Here is a 23,161-nt window from a genome sequence, read left to right as displayed (position 1 = left end):
GCTTTTTCTGTTCTGCCTGCGCTGGCCTCTATTACATTTGACCTCTTTCACAGCACAAGCAGCTGCTGTCAGATCCAGCAGAAAGACACACGCGACTTTAAAAGATCGCCCTTGTAGCCCACATCTTCCCTCATGGCTTGTCTTCCACCATGGGCTTACTGTGTTTGGGTATTTATTGACTGCACCCCTCATTTCTAATGGAATTCTTCTCGTCACACAGCCTTCGTTCAATCAAAAAATACATAGATTAGGAATCAATTATTTATTTATTTAAAACAACTCTAATTCAATTTTTTTTAAATACAATTTAAATGCATTTATTTTCTTAAAATGTTAAATATTAATATATTTCAGACTGGGCTGGTTTTCCGTCCCTCCATCCTTCCTGCCTGGCTTCAATAACAGTCTCTGCCTCGCGTGCTCCTGAGCCCCACTGCACAATTGCCTTCATGGATGATCTAAATCTCACTTTATTCTTTTAAAAGGGAACTGCTGTCAGTCAAGGGTTATTCTGCATCTGGGTAAAAGGGATGTCCTTGCAGTCCCGGATCATTCTGTTTCTGTTTAAATGGGCTGGTTATCAGTTCCGATTCATAATCTTTCTCGTTAAAACGGATTTTCTCATAAACCCGGGTCATCCTGTGTAGTTTGAGAAGGAGTATGATTTCAGCTGCAATGACCGAATTGTTAAACTGTTGTGTTCCAATTTTCATTCGGCTTGCCTGCGCCGGTGCGCATCCAGATCGCAGTGCATCTGTTCATTGACTCGAAATATGCTCATCTTTTCCAAAAACCACTCCTTGATATTGCAGTTGCCCGGAATTTGCTCGCAATATACACAACAACACAATGAATGACGCAGGCAGCGGTCGCGTGGCCTAATGGGTAAGGCGTCTGACTTCGATTTTCGCAGCAAAGTTATCAGAAGATTGCAGGTTCGCGTCCTGCCGAGGTCAACTTAACTCGCTACGTGAAATTTTATATTCTTTGTTGTGATTCTGCCGAGAAACCAACCATCTCTTCCAGTCACTCACCTGAAGCAAAGGAAGGCTGTTTGCTGAAAGAATCTCATGGCAAGTTTTCATCATTGTCGATCTGCATGCACGGGCAGAGCAAGCTGTGAAGTGGACTTTCTTGCATGTTATTTCTGTTTGGATACGAAAAGCAGGAGATTTAATGGCTGACGATTTGTTAAAGCAGGGACGAGGTGGCCGAGAGGTTAAGGCGATGGACTGCTAATCCATTGCGCTCTGCACACATGGGTTCGAATCCCGTCGTCGTCGTTGGTTGACACCTTGACCACGTTTTGACGTTCACATTTAACCTCATCGCCAAATTCCCCTTTTACTTGCAAGGATGCTGCACTTTGCTCATGTCATGTCTCAAATAAATAATATATTCGTCAAAAGGATAACATTTTAGGACGATGGAGAGGAGGACTAATTAGATAGTTCTCTGAGGGACAGCACAAGCACGATGGGCCGAATGAATTTTCTCACTACCGTCATAATCTGAGAGCTACACTCTTTACTGTTGGCGGCTCGTTGGTCTTGGGCTATGATTCTTCTTTAGGGATGATCACATTTGATATGTGAGAGGTTTGCGGACGAGCTCCGCCATTTTTTACTCAAAGTTCCATTTCTCACAGCCGCTCGACATGTGAGAAAACAGGCACATTTCAAATTAAAACGTGTGATTTTGCGCCGATGTTCCCACAGCGTCCAAATCCAAGAGCAAGGATTTAATTCCCTTCCCACTGAATACTGCGGACAGACATGGTCACCTTGGTAACGGAATGGTCATTCTGACATCATTTTCTAAACAATAGCACACAAGACAATGGGTCATCAATAAATGGTAAATTAATTAAACACTCTGCAATTACATTGTAAATAATAGGAAATAAAATGCTGGATAATAACTGGTGCAGAATGTAGCTTATCTCTCGCAAAGATTAAGAATGATGTGTTTTGTGTACACACACACACACACACGCACATAGCAACGACTCGGTGTGCAGTCTTTTCAGTTGTTCTCCTTAACCTGATGCAAATTATTTCTTAGGACTTTGGGAACTTGCGGGAACCAATCCGGCGGTATTTGCTGTGTCAGTATCTCAAGCAGTTGCGCGCCGTTGCTCCTCCCACTGCCAGGGGGAATGGGGCAGCTATTTAAAGGGACAGGGACTCTCTTTTCTCTGCCTATTTATACTTAAAGGAACAGTCCAGTTTATCTCAGAGTGTCGGCGGACTTCACGAACCGAGTTCCCATTAACATTCGCTCCCTTATGTATTGTCCTGTGATTGTAAAGCTGTCTATTCGATTGACTTGAGCCTTTCTAAAATGGCACATTATTTTTATAATCCATTTGAGTTGCTTGTCTAATTTGTAAAAATTTCAGAATTGTGCAGTGTGACGAAGGTTTTGTTTAAAGGTGGAGTAAAATGTGTTTCAAAATATTATTTCCAACTCTCCCTCAACCCCCCAAATTTTAGAACACTCTGCAATACTGACTGGGAAGTTCCCAAGTTCGATCCTTGATCTGGGCTCTTTGTTGCTCTCAGCCAAGGCAGCAGTTCAGGGGTTATAATTGTCCTCAGTACCACTGGGCTAAATATGAGTAAAAATCAGCCACCTACCTTGCTCTTGATACTGATCCAGTGACATCAATTGGGAGGTTTGTGGATGTCATTTGGGGGTAGGAATGGACTCGGCTCCAATGACTGTCACAGTGGAAATCCTGCTGACACTCGACTGATGGTGAAGCACCAGAGGTTAACAAATTTCTGTTGATTTTAGACAGTAAGGATGGAGGGAGAGTGTCTAGAATAAGGCTTTTACATCTTTGGAGGGACAGGAGAGGACAGAATATCCTATAGAATCTAGATTTGTCTCTTCTGAATTAATATCCTGTAATTAAAGGAACAACCTTTGTAACATGCATTTGCAGGGTATGAGAATCTGCAGCTTGGTAACTCAAACCAAACATCACGTCAAGGTTTGAGAGATTCACCAGATTCATCAGGATCACGTTTTCATCAGCCTTTGGAAAAACACCAATCACAGCGGTGAGAAACTGTACACATGTTCTGTGTGTGGATAGAACTTCAATCATTCGTCAACCTGTGACACTCGTGTGCCCAGCTGACTGAACACTGTAAATGTGGGGACAGTGGGAATGGATGCAGATGTGCGTTGGGTGGAAACACATCAGGGAGAGGCCATTTACCAGCTGAATGTGGAAAGTGATTCAGTCTCTCATCTCACCAACTGACATTCGAGGAATTAGATAACAGACTTTCTCCTGTGAATATCGAGCTGTGTTATTGGGCCATGATATTTTTACTTGTTCATCGAGTTGACTGTAAACCTTTGCCAATTAGTTGATGCGATCGGTTTACTTGTAGATATTTTCAAAAATACATTTACTGAGTGGATTCAAATTTAAATTGAAACCAGCTTTGCAGATGTGATAGTCTACTCACACATTGAAGGTGAGAGAGATGCTGTGGAAACAAGAAAATTCCAATATGTGTAAGTGATTAACAGACTGGATTTTGTGGTTAGTGATCCCGGGCGTGTTAGCTCTCCCGACCCTTGACATCAAGGCACTCTGGACGGTATGGGGAAGTGGGACTTGTCCTGAGAGTAACCAAAGGTCTGAGAACTGAAACATTCTACAGTTAGAAAGGAGTAAAGGCGCAAAGTGAAGCAGTCAGTTACATGACATCAATTTGTCTCCTCTTATCATGGAGACATCAACTATCGACACACTGTGTAATTTGAAATATCAAAATAGTAAACTCCAAACCAGTTTTATGGGTGATTAACATCAGCAGAAACAAATCCCAACTCACAGAATGAACACGATTCAGTCAGGATGTGATTAACAGCAGTACTAACAGTAGAACCCAACCCCTGCAGTCAGTTGCGAACTCGCAATTCAAATGACAGAGTAAATCCTTTCCACACCTCCCCAGTATGAACTCGCTGGAGCTTCAGCAGATCAGATGACTGAGTGAAACCTTGGCCACACACAGAGCAGGTGAACAGTCTCACCCTAGTGTGACTGCGATGATGGATTTCTAGATCAGACGGGGAACTGAATCCCTTCTCACAGTCTTCACATTTCCATGATATCTCCATGGTGTGGGTGTCCTTGTGTCTCTCCAGGTTGGACGATAAGTTGAAGTTTCGTCCACACACGGAACACGTGTAGTTTCTCCCCACTGTGAATGGTGCGATGTTTTTCAGGCTGTGTAACTGGTTGAAGCTCTTTCAAAAATCAGTACACTGGAACATTCTCACTCGGATCGGGAATGTGTGTGTCGCTGCTTTTCCAGTCACACTGATGATGTTTGAAATATTTTCCCACAGACAGAACTGAAAAATGTTTCTCCTTCCACATTCAAAGGCAGATGGTATTCATCATTTCCAGCTAACAAAGTGAGAATAAAATAAATGAGCTGCTGATTTTCTCTGCTGATCAATGGGCCTTTTGTGCTGGGTCAATAGGGTCAACACGGGCTGGTCCAATAGGATGTGCCTGGGTGACCCAATTGGGTGAGCCCGGTCTGGCCCAATAGTGTGGGCCCGGGCTGACCCAAGGAGATGAGATTGTGTTGGTCCATTAGGGTGAGACTGGGCTGGCTCAATTGGGTTAGCTTGGGCTGGTCTGAACCAATAGGGTGAGGCGCGCTGGCACAGGGTTACCAGACAACTATCAGAACAACAAGGCTCCCTTTCAGGGGCCACTGACCTGGACACAAACATGTGACCAATCAAACTGACAGACATCCTGAAGCCCCGCCCACCCTTTGTCCCTGCACAAAGACCGTGCATGCGCCGTGAGACCGTCCTGACCAATATGGCGGCCGCTGAGCACGCTCCCACCACCGGGGGAAACAGTTTTACTCGTTGGAGTTCAGAAGGATAAGGGGTGATCTTACAGAAACATTTAAAATAATGAAAGGGATAGACAAGATAGAGGGAGAGAGGTTGTTTCCACTGGTCGGGGAGACTAGAACTTGGTAGCACAGCCTCAAAATACGGGGGAGCCAATTTAAAACCGAGTTGAGAAGGAATTTCTTCTCCCAGAGGGTTGTGAATCTGTGGAATTCTCTGCCCAAGGAAGCAGTTGAGGCGAGATCATTGAATGTATTCAAGTCACAGAGAGATATATTTTTAACCAATTAGGTAATTAAGGGTTATGGGGAGCGGGCGGGTAAGTGGAGCTGAGTCCACGGCCAGATCAGACATGATCCTGTTGAATGGCGGCGCAGGCTCGAGGGGCTAGATGGCCTACTCTTGTTCCTAATTCTCATGTTCTTATGTTCTTATTAGTTACTGCCAAGAAAGGCGCCAAGAAAACAGTCACTACAACACAACCGAAGAGCGGAAAGAAGCGCAGAAAGTCGAGGAACGAGAGTTACTCCATTTACAGCTGATGAAGCAGGTTCACCCTGACACCGGTATCTCCTCCAAGGCCATGGGCATCATGAACTCGGTTGTGAAGGATATTTTAGACCGCATCACTGGTGAGGCCTCCTGCCTGGCACATTACAACAAGGCCAGCACAATCTCACAATATTGGGCCAGCACAGGCTCATCCTATCGGGTCATCACAGTCTCACCCTATCGGGCTAGCACAAGTTCACACTATCTGGCAGCACAGGCTCACGCTATAGGGCCAGCACAGTCTCACACGATCGGTCCAGCATAGTCTCACTCTATCGGGCCAGAACAGTCTCACCCTAATGGCCCAGCCCAGGCTCACGCTATTGCGCCGGCACAGTCACACCCTATTGGCCCAGCACAAGCTCACCCGATCGGCCCAGCACAGTTTTACACTATTTGGCCAGCACAGTCTCACCCTTTCGGGCCGCACAGGCTCACCCTATTGGGCCAGCCCAGGCTCAGCCTTTCGGGCAACACAGTCTAACACTGTTGGGCCAGCGCAAAAGACCCAGTAGCCAGCAGCGAAAATCAGCATCTCATTGATTTTATTCTCACTTTGCACACAGCTGGTGCAGGTCTGAACCCAACCATGTAAGGTGGAAATGATCAACATCCTCCGCCTTTGAATGTGGAAGCAGGAATATTTGTCTGTTCTCTCTGAGGGAAAATATTTCAAACAACTGGGAAAGCACCACGACACACAAAACATCCGCGTGAGATTGTTCCAGTGCACTAGAAAGAGCTTCAACCAGTTCCACAGCCTGAAATAACTTCGCACCATTCACAACAGAGAAAAGCTACACGTGTTGTGTGTGTGGACGAATCTTCAACTGATCGTCCAACCTGGAGAAACACAAGGACACCCACACCATGGAGACACCATGGGAATGTGGAGACTGTGGGGAGGGATTCAGCTCCCCGTCTGATGTAGAAATTCATTGTCACAGTCATACCGGGAAGAGGCCGTTCACCTGCTCCGTGTGTGGGTAGGGGTTCACTCCATCATCTGCTGAAACTCCAGTGATTTCACACTGGGGAAGTGTGGGAAGAGATTTACTCAGTCATCTGAATTGCGAGTTCTCAAGTGACTGCAGGGGTTGGGTTCTACTGTTATTACTGCTGTTAATCACATTCTGACTGAATCATGTTTGTCCTGTCAGTTAGGATTTGTTTCTGCTGATGTTAATCATTCTGAATACTGGGCTGCAGTTTAATATTTTGATATTTCAAATTACACAACGTGTCAATATTTGATATCTCTATGACAAGAGGCGACTATTGATGTCCTGTTACCGACTGTTCCATTTGGGGCCTTTTCTCCTTTCTAACTCTCGATTGTTTCCATTCTCATGCCTTTGGTTACTCTCAGAGACAAGTCCCAGTTCCCCACACCTTCCAGCGTGCCTCTCTTTGCCTTAATGTCCAGGTTAGGGAAAGCTAACACGCCCGGGATCAAGAACACAAAATCCAGTCTGTTAATCACTTTCAGTGACAGGACTTAGCATGTGCCTGCAGCAGTTGTTGAGATAAGCGACTGTATCTCTTTCCACACTCAGCTGGTAAACGGCCTCTCCCTGATGTGTTTTCACTTGACGTGCTTCTGCATCCATTCCCACTGTCCCCACATTCACATTGTTGAGTTAGCTGGGCACACGAGTCTCACAGGCTAGACGATTGGTTGAAGGTGCATCCATACACAGAACATATGTCCTGTTTCTCCCCGCTGTGATTGGTGTTTTCCCAAAGTCTGATGATAAAGTGATCCTGATGAAACTGATGATTTCCTCAAATCTTGACGTGAAGGTTGATTTGAGTTTCCAAGCTGCAGATCCGCCCCTTCTAATACCCAGCAAATGGAGGTGACAAAAGTTGTTACTTTAAGTAGAGGATAGACATTTCCACTGTGATAGGCATCAGAGCCGAGTTCAATCCTGCCCTCAAGTGACATCCACACACTTCTCAGTTGATGTCACTGGATCGGTAGCAAGAGCAAGGGCACTGGATAATTCTTACTTATATTTAGTCCAGTGGTAGTGAAGACAATTAGAACCCCTGAACTACTGCCATGACTGAGAACAACTAACAGCCCAGATCAAGGACCGAACTTGGGACCTTCCCAGTCAGTATTGCAGAGTGTTCTAAAATTTGTGGTGTTGGGGGAGGGTAAGAAAGAATAATTTCAAAGAAAATTAAATCCATCTTTAAACAAAACCTTCGTCACAATGCACAATTCTGAAATCCTGTCAAATTAGAAAAGCAAATCAAATGGATCATCAAAAACAATTGAGTCATTATAGAAAGGCTCAAGTCACTGAAAATATACAGCTTTACAATCACTGCACAATACAGAAGGGAGCGACTGTTAATGGGAGCTCGGCTTGTGAAGTCCTCCGACACTCCGAGATAAACTGGACTGTTCTTTTAAGTATAACTAGGCAGAGAAAAGGGAGTCCCTGTCTCTTTAAATATCTGCTCCATTCCTCCAGGCAGCGGGAGGAGCAATATCGTGCGGTATCTTTATATCCTGACGCAGCAACACCTAATAAAACATATTGGATCAGCTTAAGTACAACAACTGAAAAGTGTGTACACAAAGTCTTTGCTACATATATATGTGTAAGTGTGTGTATGTGTGTAAACTAAACACATCATTCTTATTGTTTGTTCGTGCATTCTACAGAGATAAGCTATGATCTTCGCCAGTTATTTTTCAGCATTTCTTTCCTATTATTTACAATGTAATTGCAGAGTGTTTAATCCCTTTACCATTAATTGATGACCCACTGCCATGTGTGCCCTTGTTTAGAAAGTGATTTCACACTGACCATTCCGTTACCAAGGTAACCATCTGTGGGCAGCATTCAATGGGAAAGCGGATTAAATTACACCGAGGGTAATGAGCAGCCACCCACAAGTATCTGCATTTTATTGTCCAGTGATTACCTCACCATCACACAGACGCTCCTCAGATTTACCTCCAGTGTGGATGACTTGTGTACGTGATGTTGAAAATGAAATTGTTGGGGTGAAAGAGGAGTTGGGGAAGGGGTTTGGAGCGAAAGGTGAAAGAGAAGTTCGGGTGAGAGTTTGAAAGAAATGGGGTGATAGAGGAGTTGGGGTGAGGGGTTTGGAGAATAGGGGCGAAAGAGTAGTTGGAGAGGGATAGTTGGAGAGTAGAGGTGAAAGAGGTGTATCAGTGAGGAGTACTTACTGCCCATTAATTGCCTTTGTTGAACTATGATCGGGTTTATTTTTGCTTTAAAATGTTTTGTATTGTGTGTTCCACCAAAGTTAGACATGGGGCTGCAGTTCCATGCAGGCACTGGGCTGTTTCTGGTGAATTAATGTGGGTAGTGTTAATTGGGAATAGATTTTAGTGGGATCATTCTGTGCTGAATGCGTTGCTGGGCTGCGGGGTTGTCCATAGTTCCAATGATGAGGTGTGCTTGACAACAAATCCAGAATTCCCTTACATAGTGACACCAAATCCAGGGACCACTTACATTGTGACACCAAATCTGATATGTCCTTACTATACCGTATAAATGCACACGAGGCCCACACTTGAGAGAAGGTCACTCTGTGACCAGTTACCTTTAATACCAAGACCTCAAGTTATGAAGGTGGGTGGAGCTTCCCCTTTTATAATTGAAAGTCCAGGTTAGGAGTGTCTCCCACAAGTTCACCCCCTTGTGTTCAATGTTCTCACGGTACACAACTTCGGTCAGCTTATACATTGATTACAATGATAGTTAAATACATGACATCACCTCTCCGCAAAGTCTTATTGAGATCACAGGTTAAGTCTCTCTGGTGGTTTACACTCCCTTGTTGAGCGCCTGAGTTGGGGCTCCTGTTGTTGGGCGCTGGCCTGAGTATCTGCTGTTTGTGGTGCCTCAGGCCTGTCTGGACTGCCCACAGTGACTGGGCTCTCCTCCACTTGGTTCCGGTGTTCAGTCACCTGTGCTGGAGTAAACTCTACGTCGTGTTCTTCCTCTGCTTTTTCTATGGGGTTGATGAACCTCCTTTTAGTTTGATCCACTTGTTTGCGGCAGATTTGTCCATTGGTAAGTTTAACTACAAAACCCTAATTCCCCTCTTTGACAAACACAGTGCCTGGAAGCCATTTGGGCCCTGCAGCGTAATTAAGGACAAAAACAGTGTATTGACATCAATAATGGCGCCCTCGCATTCCTGTCATGGCAGTCACATTGTGACTCGCGCCTGCTCTCAAGAATTTCTTTCATAGCAGGGTGTATAAGGGATAACCTGGTTTTGAGTGTCCTTTTAATTAGCAGCTCTGCGGGTGGAATCCCTGTGAGCGTGTGTGTTCGGGATCTATTGGCCTACAGGAAGCGTGATAAAGCAGCTTTGAACGGAACTCCCTTAGATTCTGAGGATCCCCTGTTTGATTATCCTCACTGCTCGTTCCATCTGGCCATTTGAGGCCGGCTTGAACGGTGCCGTTCTGACATGGTTGATTCCATTGCCTGCCATGAAGTCTTGGAAATCAATGCTTGTGAAGCTCGAACCATTTCAGCAGACCATGACATCTGGTAAAACATGGGCGGTGAACATTGCCCGTAGACTTTCGACCGTGGCAGAGGATGTTCTTGAATTTAAAATGGCACACTCAATCCATTTTCAGTAGGCGTCTACGACAACCAAAAACAGTTTTCCCATGAAAGAACCTGCGTAATCCACATGGATGCGTCACCATGGATTGGCGGGCCAGGACCAGGGGCTAAGGGCGGCATCCCTGGATGCGTTGACCAGCTGAGCACACGTGTTGCACCTGCGAACACAAAGTTCCAGGTCTGCATCTATCCCTGTCCACCAAATGTGTGACCTGGCAATTGCATTCATCATGACAATGCCCAAGTGCTCATTGTGAAGTTCTATGATAAACATCTCTCTGCCCCGCTGGGACATGACTACTCGATTTCCCCATAGTAGGCAATCGGCCTGAATGGAGAGTTCATCCTTGCACCGATGAAACCGTTTAATTTTCTCAGGGCATGCCCTGTACGTGGCTGCCCACTCCCCATTCAGGACGCATTTATTAACTAAAGAGAGTAGCGGGTCTTTATTTGTCCAGGCTTTAATCTGACGGGCTGTCACAGGTGAACCTTCGCTTTCGAAAGCTTCAACAGCCATCACCATCTCAGCATCGTGCTCAGTTGCCCCCTCAGTGGTGGCTAGTGGGAGCCTGCTGATTGCATCGGCAGAGTGTTCAGTGCCCGATCTGTGCAGAATTGTGTAGTCATAGGCGGCTAACGTAAGTGCCCACCTCTGTATGGCTTTGTTGTCGGCCAAAAGGGACGTTAGGTATTTGTGATCTGTCTCCAGCTCAAATTTCCTGCCAAACTAGGGCCTTCCAAGAGCAATTATTTTGCCTCAGCCTGAGCCAGAAGCAGCGTGGGAGGTGTATGCCCTTTACAAAGGAGGTGCTCATGGACCTCTGCCACCTCTTGTAACCAAACCTGCAGCCTCAGTCCATGATAAGGACAGCTCTGCTACTAGCAGTGAAGGTGACCGTGATTCTGAATTTCCTCACTCTGGGATCCTTCCAGGCAGTCTTCTCTCTTTCCAGAGAGATGCAGGTAGAGCATGGGTCATATAATGTTAACAGTTTGTTGGAGCAGACCAAGTTGCGTTCTCTATCAAAAGCCCTTTCCTGGCTGTTCCCTCAGACCCAATCGCGACCTTTGCGTGGGAGCACGTGTAGAGGCTCTAACAGCTTGTTCAATTTGGGAACAAAGTTACCAAAAAAGTCTGGGTACTCTCCGGATCGCTTCCGTTTTGGACACAGTAGGTGTGATCCCGTCTGCTGCTACCCTCCTCCCCAAGAATTCTACTTCTGGAGTTAAGAAGATGCACTTTGCCTTTTTCAGTCGCAGCCCTACCCGGTCCAGTCTGCGTAGCGCCTCATCCAGGTCGTGGAGATTTTCTTCAGCATCGCGACCCATGATGGTGATGTTGTCCTGAAAAACCACCGTCCTTGGAATCGACTTGAGGAGGCTTTCCATATTTTGCTGAAAGATCACGGCGGCTGAACGAATCCCGAACGGACATCTGTTATAGTCAAACAACCCCTTGTGTGTCGTGATGGTTGTCAGCCTTTTTGAATCACTCACCAGCTCCTGGGTCATGTGAGCTGAGGTCAGGTCCAATTTACCAGCGGATAGTGTCGTAAAGAGGTCCTCCACTCTCGGTAGCGGGTACTGGTCTTGGAGTGAGACCTGATTGATGGTGGCCTTCTAAGCGCTTCATATCCTGACCGACCCATCCGCCTTGTGCACCGGCACGACCGGGCTCGCCCAGTCACAGAATTCAACTGGCAAGATGATGCCTTCCCTCGGCAGGCGGTCGAATTCGCATTCTATTTTTTCCCGCATCACGTACGGCACCGCTCTGGCCTTGTGGTGCACTGGCCTGGCGTCCGGGCTTTTGTGAATCGCTACCTTAGCCCCCATGAAAGTTCAGATGCCGGGTTGAAATAATGAGTCAAATTTGTCTAGGACCTGTGAGCAAGATACTCGCTCCAGGAAAGAAATGCACTGACATCGCCCCATTTCCAGTTCAAGACAGCAAGCTAACTCATCCCCAGTAGTGTGGGACCGTCACCCAGGACAATCCAGAGTGGCAACCTGTTCTCCGAATCTAGCACCGGAATAATCTCCTTTGTATATGTCCGCAGCTGTGCATCAATCGGCAATAATTTTGGCCTCATGGCCTTGGATACCCACAACCTTTCAAACTGGTTGATTCTCATCAAGGACTGGCTGGTCCCCGTGTCTAGCTCCATTAGTACTGGGATGCCATTGAGGAGCAGTTTCATCATTATTGGTGGCGTCCTGGTATATGAACTGTATATGTGCTCCACATGAACTCGCTGAACTTCAGTTTCCAGTGACTTTCACCAGTATTCATTTGGCCTCCTAGAGCTTACATCGGGCCTGTCCTCCTCGTACATCAACCTGGATGCAGGTTTCCTGCAGATACGCGCCAATTGACCACTGACGTTGCAGTTTCTGCAGGTATATTGCTGATAGCTGCAGGCTTTGTCTGGGTGTTTGGCTTCACATCTCCAGCATGAGCTGGAGGACCCATTGTTGGAAACTAAAGGACCATTACCAGTCGATCGTCTCTGACTGTCTCTGTAACTCTCCTTAAGTGCACCATTAACAGGTGTTGATTGCCCCATTTCTGGCCGCATTGTCCATTGCAATGGCATGATTCACCGTTCAGCTAGCCATTGTCTCTGTTGAATTCCCCTTTTGGGTTCGACTGCATGCTGGGACATGTCCGATTGCCCTTGTCTGCCGAGAGAACTGTGTGCCGCGTTAACAATGTTGACTCCCTGGTCATTTGCCGCATTTGAGCCAAGATTTTTGTCATACATCATTCTGGTCTCTTTTTCCCCTGAGTTAAAGTCTGGGCTGTCAGAGCCGCTTCCAAGGTCAAGTATTTGGTCTCAATCAGTTTCCTGAAAACCCCAGCATGACCGATGCCCTCAATTAAAAAGACTCGCATCATTTCTGCTCTGCTTGCATCTGTGAACTTACATATGCTCGCCAGTCGCCGGAGATCTGCCACGAAGTCAGGAACACTTTGCCCTTCTCACCGCCAGTTCATGTAAAACTGGTGTCTCGCGATGTGCATGCTGCTCGCAGGTTTAAGGTGTCCCCCGATCAATTTACTGAGCTCTTCGAACGTCTTGTCCCCGGCTTCTCTGGTGCTAAAAGGGCCTTAATCAGGAAGTACATTCTGGATCCACAAACCGTCGAGATGAGCCCTGCGTTTGTCGGCCGAATCCTGTCCCAAACTTTCCTTTGTGACAAAACTTTGCTGTAGTCTTTCAATAAAGTCGTCTCAATCATCACAACACAGTACCTCTCTTCTCTGCTGCTAGTGGCCATGCTCGCGTGGTTTAAATCACAGTTTCTCGTCGCCAATGATATGTCCTTACTATACAGTATAAATGGACACGAGGCCCATATTGAAAGAAGGTCACTCTGTGACCAGTTCCCTTTATGATCAAGATCTCAAGCGATGAAGGTGGGTGGAGCTTCCCCTTTTTTACCTGAAATTCCAAGTTAGGAGTGTCTGCCACAAGTTCACCCTCTTGTGGTCAATGTTCTCAAGGTGTACAACTTAGGTCAGCTTATACATGGATTACAATGATAGATGAATACATGACAATATCCAGGGACCACTTACATTAAGACACCAAATCCAGGAACCACTTGCATGGTAACTCCAAATCCAGGGACCACTTGCATTGGGGCATCAAATCCAGGGACCACTTGCACTGGGGCATCAAATCCAGGGACCACTTTCACTGGGGCACCAAATCCTGGGACCCCTTACGTTGAGGCATCAAATCCAGGGACCACTTACACGGCTGCATCATATCCATGGACCCCTTACACTGAGGCATCAAATCCAGGGACCACTTACACTGCGGCACCAAACCCAGGGACCCCTTACACTGAGGAACCAAATCCAGGGGCCCCTTACACTGAGACATCAAATCCGGGGACCCCTTACACTGAGGCACCAAATCCATGGACCCCTTACACTGAGGCATCAAATCCCGGGACCCCTTACACTGAGGCAGCAAATCCAGGGACCCCTTACACTGAGACATCAAATCCAGGGAGCACTTACACTGAGGCACCAAAGCCAGGGACCCGTTACACTGAGGCACCAAATCCGGGGACCCCTTACATTGAGGCACCCAATCCAGCGACCACTTACACTGAGACATCAAATACAGTGACTACTTACACTGAGGCATCAAATCCATGGACCCCTTACAATGAGGCATCAAATCTAGGGACCACTTACACTGAGGCATCAAATCCAGGGACCCCTTACACTGAGGCACCAAATCCAGGGACCCCTTACAATGAGACATCAAATACGTGGACCCCTTACACTGAGGCACCAAATCCAGGGACCTCTTACACTGAGGCACCAAATCCAGGGACCCCTTACAGTGAGGCACCAAATCCGGGGACCCCTTACACTGAGGCACCAAATCCAGGGACCACTTACATTGAGACATCAAATCCAGGGAGCACTTACACTGAGGCATCAAATCCAGGGACCCCTTACACTAAGGCATCAAATCCAGGGACCCCTTACACTGAGGCATCAAATCCATGGACCACTTACACTGAGACATCAAATCCAGGGACCCCTTACACTGAGGCATCAAATCCAGGAACCCCTTACACTGAGACATCAAATCCAGGGACCACTTACACTGAGGCATCAAATCCAGGAACCCCTTCCACTGAGGCATCAAATCCAGGGACCCCTTACACTGAGACATCAAATCCAGTGACCCCTTACAATGAGACACCAAATCCAGGGACCCCTTACACTGAGGCATCAAATCCAGGAACCCCTTACACTGAGACACCAAATCCAGGAGCCCCTTACACTGAGACATCAAATCCAGGGACCACTTACACTGAGACATCAAATCCAGGGACCACTTACACTGAGGCATCAAATCCAGGGACCCCTTACACTGAGGCATCAAATCGAGGGACCCCTTACACTGAGGCATCAAATCCATGGACCACTTACACTGAGGCATCAAATCCAGGGACCCCTTACACTGAGGCATCAAATCCAGGAACCCCTTACATTAAGACATCAAATCCAGGGACCACTGACACTGAGGCATCAAATCCAGGAACCCCTTCCACTGAGGCATCAAATCCAAGGACCCCTTACACTGAGACATCAAATCCAGTGACCCGTTACAATGAGACACTAAATCCAGGGACCCCTTACACTGAGGCATCAAATCCAGGAACCCCTTACACTGAGACACCAAATCCAGGAGCCCCTTACACTGAGACATCAAATCCAGGGCCCACTTACAAGGAGACATCAAATCCAGGGACCCCTTACACTGAGGCATCAAATCCAGGGACCCCTTACACTGAGGCACCAAATCCGGGGACCCCTTACACTGAGACATCAAATCCAGGGACCCGTTACACTGAGGCACCAAATCCAGGGACCAGTTACAATGAATCATCAAATCCAGGGACCACTTACAATGAGACTACAAAATTACAGAATGACACAGAAATGAGCCATTGGACTAACCAGTCCATGCCGGTGAAAGCAGCTCAAGTGGGAGAGGTGGGTAATGAATGAAGAGACGATGGAGGAATCAGACGGTGACTGGTGGGGCCTGGTGACAGATTATTGTCAGCAGTCCTTTTTAGGCAGGTTGATGATTAGATGTAACCTGTGCAACAATGGTATCCATCTGTTATTGTTCCAAAATACACAAATCTAATGTCACTAATTTATTTTTCCATGAGAAATGTAGAGATTACGATGTGTTGTTGACAGAAAGAAACGAGGCTTGCGCAGGAAAGAAGGTTCCTTGAATGGACACATTGTGAGGCTGTTTTGTGACTCGGCTCTGTGAGGTTAAAAACATGAAATGGAAAAGGGCATGTCCAGTAACACTTATATTGCCAATCGTGCTTTCTAAGTTAATCATTATATCTTAATGACTCTCTCAATCACTAATCCCAATCCGAACAAATCACCACAACCACTAAACCTACATCTAAATCCAGCTCCTAACCAAGGATAAGAACATAAGAAATATGGGCAGCAGTAGCCATCTGGCCCCTTCAGCCCACCCCGCCATTCAATAAGATCTTGGCTGATCTGATCTTGGCCTCACTTCCTTTTCCCTGCCCTCTCCCCATAAACGTTGACTCCACTATCTTTGAAAAATCACTCTCTCTGCACCTAAAATATTTACAATGACCCAGACTCCACTGTTCTTTGGGGTAGATAATTTCAAGGATTCACGACACTCTGAGAGAAGAAATTCCTCTTCATTTCCATTTTAAATGGGCGCCCCCTTATGCTCAGACTTTGCCACCGAGTTCTCGATTCACCCACAAGAAGAAACAGAGATCAGTGGGGAAGCTAAAGACCTGATAAAGGAAGTATTTAAACAATTACTTTGATGCAAGAAATACTGCAATGTATGTTAGTAACAAGTAATTGTAATCAACTAACCCATTAAAATTAGCAAAGGCAATTACAAAGGTCAGAACATTTCAAAGTTGATCACATGCAGTATGTGTGAAGATCTATTAACCGCATTCAAAAATCGTTAAATACAGAAAATAACAGATTTACAGTCTTACGCAAGACAGTTCTTTGAAGGGTTGTTTGAAAGGAACGTTAAATGAGTGTAAAGTGAGACACGCCGGTTCAGTCTCAGATATCCACAAGCCGTGTACTCAAAGGTAAAAAGTTTAGGATTTGATGTAGTAAAAGATGAATTAATTGAGAAGTGAAATAATCTAGAGTAAGAAAAGGCTCAAAATGGAATAGAAGGGAACATTTATTAGTCTCTTTTTATGGAGAAATGAAATATTGGACACACGGTGTTTGAAACAAGCTGATTTATTCAGTATTGAGACAGAACATTAATCTCCAGCTCAGGTACAGGGTTATTCAGAGCAGCAGAAACAAAGTCTTAGTGCCAGAAAGAATATGGTTCAGTGCCCAATGGGGGCCCAGTAAATCCTGTCCCATTCTCTGACGTGGCCTTTGGTATTTATCCAGCATTCCCCGCGACGGAGGACGTGCCGAGCCCAGAGTACAGGGGCCCAGTGCGCAGGCGCGAGACCGAGCTGTGTTTGGAGCAAGCGTGGTGCGTGTATTGGCGGAAAGGACATGGTGATTATCTTTTCCGCAAAACAGTCCTTTTTCAGCGGGGCGGAGGTGAGTAATGGATCAGGGGGTAGTCGGGGAGGCTTCATGAGTTCCCTTTCATGAAACCATACTGACTCTGCTTGATTGAATAATGCTTTTCCAAATGTCCCGCCACTGCTTCCTTAATAATGGACTCCAGCATTTTCCCAAGGACAGATGTTCGGCTAACTGGTCGATAGTTTGCTGCTTTTTGTCTGCCTCCTTTTTTAAATAGAGTCGTTACATTTTCGTTTTTCCAATTTGTTGGGACCGCACCAGAATCCAGGGAATTTTGGTAGATTAAAACCAATGTGTCCACTATCTCAGAAGCCACTTCTCTTAAGACCCTACGATGTAAGCCATCAGGGCAAGGTGACTTGTCTGCCTTTAGTCCCATTATTTTTCTGAGTACTACTTCATTATGAATAGTGATTGTATTAAGTTCCTCCCTCACTGGAGCCCTTTGATTATCCACTTCGGTATTACTTTCAATGACCGAGTGTTTTGCTGTAATTAAACTGATCTCGGACTGTTTCTGTCAGATATTAACTCCTGCATGGTCCCAGCAAACTTTCCCACTCCCTCGTCCCTCTGATGTTTTTGCAGAATTGCTTTGTGAAGACGGGCTCATGGAGAGAAACACCCTGCACGGAATGATCCCAAAGTGAGTCTCTCCAAGGGACAAGACTACCAGCTTTAATCATTCACTGTCCTTTGCCCCAAGGCCCAGTTCCTTTGCTCAGATTTTGATAAAAGTAAATTGGGAAATGTGCGCCTTGATTTTTACAGGCTGAATTATTGCAGAGAGCTGCGCATGCGTGGTTCAGCCCCACCCCATGTGTTGATTCACAGTGAGCAGAAGAGCGCATGTACTTCCCCTCCCCCAGAACTGCCTGTAATCGCCATTCACTCAGTGAGTGGAAGAAGATGGTTTAAAACAGCCGGGAATGGAGACACTGTGACCCCGGGGTAAGGCAGCGAGCAGCAGCCTCCTTCCAGCAGTGCAGCCCTTTGGGAGCATGTCCACAGATGGGCTCAGAGATCGGCATTGAGTCCGGGGGGAGTTCAGGGAGAGTCGGGGGCTGTGTGTAAGAGGCAGAGTGGAGCAAGAACCAGTCTCAGTGCGTGGTGTGGGTGGGGGAAGTGAGAGGCCATTCTCGGGCTGTGTTTGGACAGCGTGTGTCCAGGGTAAGGGAGATAGAATGGTCAGAATCTGCTATTTACAATCATTGCTGCTTTCTCTCTCCAAACCAGCAGTGAACGTTCCTGGTTTAGTTCCCTCAGGGGTTGTGTGTAAGAGGCAGAGTTGAGCAGGAACTAGTTCTGGAACATGGTGTGAGTGGAGCAATGGAGAGGCCATTCACGGGCTGTGTGTGGACAGAGTAAGGTATCAGAGAAAGTAAACCACCTCGCTCTTTCAAATCATTGCTGCTTTCTTTCCCCAAATCAGCAGTGAATGTTCCTGATTCAGTTCCAATCTCACCGTGTCTGTTGTTCTTGGGCAGTGAGCAGTGGAAACACAGCCTGACAGTGAGGATGTGAGGAGTTTCACAAAGTGCATCTATTGCAGGCTCCAGGAGAGGAGTGTGGGGGAAGATATTTTAAAGACGGGTTATATTGTTTCGGTGAGCTGAGTTCTGCAGAACCGTGTTGCTGATGATCGAGAGATACATTGTCACTCCCTCAGATACATCATATTCTCCCCGCATCCATATCTTAGAACTAATAATGTTCTCGTATTATTATTCTCAGAACAAAATTCTTCAGCCAGAAAAATGTGATCTTTCCTCCACCCAGAATACAAGGAACAGTGCAGGCAGCTCCTTCTCACACACAGTAAGTAGATTATCACTCACAGAGCGCAGAGACACAGAACTGGCCTCAATCCTATTGTCATAGACAGCAGAAGGTGTCAGTCCCACAATGATCCGAAATGGCAGAGTTACATTGTGAATCTTACAGCCACATGGAGCAGCATAATCACATGCTGTTTCACCATTGAAACAGATCACACTGACAGGTACATTAAACAGAAACTGGCAGGTAGAGAATAAAAGACAATCATCGATCATAAAAATTGTCAAACATGTAGTATAAACCACACTTGCATATCAGAAGCTGATGGGTACAGAGCAAAAGCCATATTCATGTTTCAGAATCTAACGGATTCAGTATTTAAATCCCCTGAACATACCAGAAGATGACAGGTGCAGAATAAAACCCACGTTCCCGTACCATAGACTGACAGATACAGCATACAACACACACCCACATATATGAAAGTGACAGTAACAGAATAAAATCTCCACTTGCATATCAGAGAGTGACAGGTAAAGTGTAAGTCCCATGTGCACATCTCGGAAAACTGAAAGGCAGTAAGTAAAATTGTTACTTGCAGCGCAGAAACTGATCGGGGCAGAGTAAAATCCACACCCGCACATCTGAAAAATGACACAGAAGGCAAAATCTTCACTCACACATCAGAGAAATACAGGTAAAAAGTAAAATTGATTCTCACGTTCACATAGCAGAGACTGGCAAATACAGATTAAACCCAAACGACCACAGCAGAAACTGAGACGCACAAATTAAACCTCAACACACACCAAAACCTGACAGTTGCAGAAAAAACACACACTTGCATATCAGAGACTGAGTGATACAGTATAAAAACCACACTCACATATCAGAGACAAAGAGATACAGTATAAAACCCACACTCACATATCAGAGACTGAGTGATACAGTATAAAACCCATATTCACATATCAGAGACTGAGAGATACAGTATAAAACCCACATTCACATATCAGAGATTGAGAGATACAGTATAAAACCCACACTCACATATCAGAGACTGAGTGATACCGTATAAAACCCACACTTGCATATCAGAGACTGAGAGATACAGTATAAAACCCACACTCACATATCAGAGACTGAGAGATACAGTATAAAACCCACACTCACATATCAGAGACTGAGAGATACAGTATAAAACCCACACTCACATATCAGAGACTGAGTGATACAGTATAAAACCCACACTCACATATCAGAGGCTGAGAGATACAGTATAAAACCCATACTCACATATCAGAGGCTGACATGTTAAAATCCATATTCCCATAACATAAATTGACATACAGTGACATGCCCATACTGACGAACCAGGAATTGACAGGTACAGGTTAAAGATCTCTCTTTCATTCCAGAAACTGACAGGTACAAAGGAAAGCCCACTCAAAATTAAACAGAAACTGGCAGGTATAGAGTTCGGCCCACAATCACATATCAGAACTTGACGGGTCCAGAATAAAACCCAGGCTCTCATAACAGAAATGGAGAGATACAGAGAAAGGCCACACTCATAGCAGAAACAGATAGATAGAGAGTAAAACTCAGATTCATTTACCAGAGACCGACAGATTCAGCATAAAACTCACCTCCACAACACAAATTGACAGTTAGAAAGTAAAACCAATACTCTATCATGAATTGGTGTTACACAGTAAAACAATACTTACATACTGGAGAATGACGAGTATGGAGTGGAGCTGACATTCACATAACAGAGATGGACAGATACAGCACAGAACACACTCACACACCAAGAATGTAAAGAAACATAGAAAATAGGTGCAGGAGTAGGCCATTCGGCCCTTCGAGCCTGCACCACCATTCAATATGATCATGGCTGATCATGCAACATCAGTACCTCTTTCTCCCGCTTTCTCTCTATACCCCCTGATCCCCTTAGCCTTAAGGGCCACATCTAACTCCCTGTTGAATATATCCAACGAACTGGACTCCACAACTTTCTGTGGTAGAGAATTGCACAGTTTTACTACTCTCTGAGTGAAAAAGTTTCTCCTCATTTCTATCCTATATGGCTTACCCCTGATCCTAAGACTGTGACCCTGATTCTGTACTTCCCCAACATCAGGAACATTCTTCCTGCCTCTAACCTCTCCAGTCCCGTCATAATTTTAGATGTTTCTATGAGATCCCCTCTCATTCTTCTAAATTCCAGTGAGTGTAAGCCTAGCTGATGCAATCTTTCTTCATATGTCAGTCCTGCCATCCCGGGAATTAGTCTGGTGAACCTTCGCTGCACTCCCTCAATAGCAAGCATGTCCTTGCTCAGATTAATAGACCAAGACTGCACACAATACTCAAGGTGTGGTCTCACCAAGGTCCTGTACAACTGCAGTAAGACTTCCCTGCTCAAATCCCCTCGCTATGAAGGCCAGCATGCCAGTTGCTTTCTTTACTGCCTGCTGGACCTGCATGCCTACCTTCAGTGACTGATGTATCATGACACCCAGTTCTCTTTGCACCTCACATTTTACTAATCTCTCACCATTCAGATAATCTGCCTTCCTGTTTTTGCCACCAAAGTGGATAACCTCACATTTATACACATTATACTGCATCTGCCATGCAATTGCCCATTCACCTAACCTGTCCAAGTCACCCTGCAGCCTCTTAGCATCCTACTCACAGCTCACACTGCCACCCAGCTTAGTGTCATCTGCAAGCTTGGAGATATTACCTTCAATTCCATCGTCTAAATCATTAACATATATTTTAATTAGTTGGGATCCCAGCACTGAAACTTGCAGCACCCCATGAGTCACTGCCTGCCATTCTGAAAAAGAACCGCTTATTCCTACTCTTTGCTTCCTGTCTGCCAACCGGTTCTCTATCCACGTCAATACATTACCCCCAATACCATGTGCTTTAATTTTACACACTAATCTCTTGTGTGGGACCTTGTCAAAAGTCTTTTGAAATTCCAAATACACCACATTCCCACTGGTTCTCCCTTATCCACTTCACTAGTTACATCCTCAAAAAACACTCGAAGATTTGTCAAGCATGAATTCCCTTTCATAAATCCATGCTGACTTGGACCAATACTGTCACTGCTTTCCAAATGATCTGCTATTACATCTTTAATAATTGATTCCAGCATTTTCCCCACCAACGATGTCAGGCGAACCGGTCTATAATTCCCTGTTTTCTCTCCCCCTCCTTTTTTTAAAAAGTGGGGATACATTAGCTACCCTCCAATCCATAGGTACTGATCCATAGTCCATGAAATTCCGGAAAATGACCACCAATGCATCTACTATTTCTAGGGCCACTTCTTTAACTACTCTCGGATGCAGACTATCAGGCCCTGGGGATTATCGGCCTCCAGTCCCATCAGTTTCCCTACAACCATTTCCTGACTAATAAGGATTTCCCTCAGTTCCTCCTTCCCGTTAGACCCTCGGTCCCTGAGTAATTTCGGGAGGTTATTCGTGTCTTCCTTAGTGAAGACAGAACCAAAGTATTTGTTCAATTGGTCTGTCATTTCCTTGTTCCCCATTATGAATTCACCTGATTCTGACTGCAAGGGACCACGTTTGTCTTCATTAATGTTTTTCTCTTCGCATATCTATCGAAGCTTTTGCAGTCAATTTTTAATGATCCCTGCAAGCTTATTCTCATACTCTATTTTTCCCCTCCTAATTAGACCCTTTGTCCTACTCTGCTGAATTCTAAATTTCTCCCAGTCCTCAGGTTTGCAGCTTTTGCTGGCCAATTTATATGCCTCTTCCTTGGATTGAACACTGTCCCTAATTTCGCTTGTTAGCCATGGTTGAGCCACCTTTCCGGTTTTATTTTTCCGCCAGACAGGGATGCACAATAGTTGTAATTCATCCATGTGATCTTTAAATGTCTGCCATTGCCTACCCACCGTCAACACTTTAAGTATCATTCGCCAGTTTATCCTAGCCAAATCACGTCTCATACCATTGAATTTTCCTTTAAGTTCAGGGCCCTAGTCTCTGAGTTAACTGTGTCGCTCTCCAGCTTACTGAAGAATTGTACCATATTATGGTCACTTTTCCCCAAAGGGCCACGCACGGCCAGATTGCTAATCAATCCTCTCTCG

General features: G+C 45.6%; 1 non-coding gene across 1 annotated transcript; it reads left to right on the top strand.

The window, feature by feature from the left end:
• Positions 1–1,201: 1,201 nt before the first annotated feature.
• Positions 1,202–1,283, top strand: trnas-gcu (transfer RNA serine (anticodon GCU)). The gene has a single exon. It is a non-coding gene; the product is annotated as a tRNA-Ser (tRNA).
• The last annotated feature ends 21,878 nt before the right edge of the window (positions 1,284–23,161 follow it).

Source organism: Pristiophorus japonicus, unplaced genomic scaffold, assembly GCF_044704955.1.
Source record: "Pristiophorus japonicus isolate sPriJap1 unplaced genomic scaffold, sPriJap1.hap1 HAP1_SCAFFOLD_75, whole genome shotgun sequence".
NCBI classification, from domain to species: Eukaryota; Metazoa; Chordata; class Chondrichthyes; family Pristiophoridae; genus Pristiophorus; species Pristiophorus japonicus.
Note: the sequence above shows the minus strand (reverse complement) of the source record. Positions and strands in the feature narration are given on the sequence as shown.